Source organism: Lactuca virosa, chromosome 7 (assembly GCF_052849685.1).
Source record: "Lactuca virosa cultivar CGN04683 chromosome 7, Lactuca_virosa_CGN04683_v6, whole genome shotgun sequence".
In the NCBI taxonomy this organism is placed as follows: domain Eukaryota; kingdom Viridiplantae; phylum Streptophyta; class Magnoliopsida; order Asterales; family Asteraceae; genus Lactuca; species Lactuca virosa.
This window is the reverse complement of record NC_136432.1, coordinates 18,035,206-18,036,241: the sequence shown is the minus strand read 5'-3', so window position 1 is coordinate 18,036,241 and position 1,036 is coordinate 18,035,206. Positions and strand designations below refer to the sequence as shown.

At 35.1% G+C, this 1,036-nt stretch overlaps 1 pseudogene; it reads right to left on the bottom strand.

The window, feature by feature from the left end:
• Nucleotides 1-302: 302 nt before the first annotated feature.
• On the bottom strand, nt 303-805 carry LOC145126436 (glycerophosphodiester phosphodiesterase GDPDL1 pseudogene; annotated as a pseudogene).
• Nucleotides 806-1,036: the final 231 nt, after the last annotated feature.

The window sequence follows — 1,036 nt, the reverse complement described above, 5'->3', positions numbered from 1 at the left end:
TGATTTTTTTTGAGTAGGTGTGAAGGATAGAGACCACAAATTATTGACAAGAGCTGTTGAACAAGATTACAAAGGAGTCGATTGTGGAGATGGAGGCCCTTTTGGAGTAGTGGTTGTTCGCAATGATGAAGTTGTTGTGGATTAAGCTTCAAAAGAAAACGAGAAGCATCAACTAAATATCTGTGGGACCACCTCTCTAAAGTTTTCAGGTATCTGCATTTGTTGTTGTTTTTAGTCTTTATTGGTATGAGTTTGTTACGACCATCTGTTTCCCAATTTGCAGTTTGCACGATGTTAGGCCTTCAGAGAATGATTTGAGAGATCATATGAGCTTCATTAGAGATGCTGTAAACATGGATCTGATTTGATGGCATCAACTGTGGTGTCATGAGTGGCATGAGTTGTCCAGGTGAAGCAGGAGCCATGTATGCTGGGGTCTGATTTGGTGGTAGTCCTAAACACCTGTTGACTGGATTTGCCAGCCAAATACATAAACAAAATTTGGTGATTATGGATTTATTTAATTTAAAAGCGAATAGTTGTTATTTATAAACAAACAATGAACAGTGAACTTATTTGTGTATTTGGCTGCAGTAGCTGGATAATCCGTAATAACACCATCAACATTAGCTCCCACAACATACAAGTTTATTTCAACATATGGATCCGAAAAGAAGTCCCATGGCTGTGAAATAAACTCATTGTTCATAATATATACATAAACCGGGAGCTTAAAAGCTTGAAGTTTTGTCACGACATCAGTTTGATTAACAAGAAATCCACTATTGTGAGGTTTCACTTTCATGTGAATGGTGATACAGTGTTTGTGAACGATAACTTCAAGAAATTCAATCCACAAAATCAAAAAACACGCACATGGGATGAGCAGAATGTGATGGCTAATACTGCTGTATTTTACTTCTTACTTCCTTTAATTTAAATATAAATATATATATTTTTTATTTTCATTGGTTTCTATAATTTTAATTTTTAATTTTTATATTCCAGGATTATCTCGCAAGAATTGACAATTCTG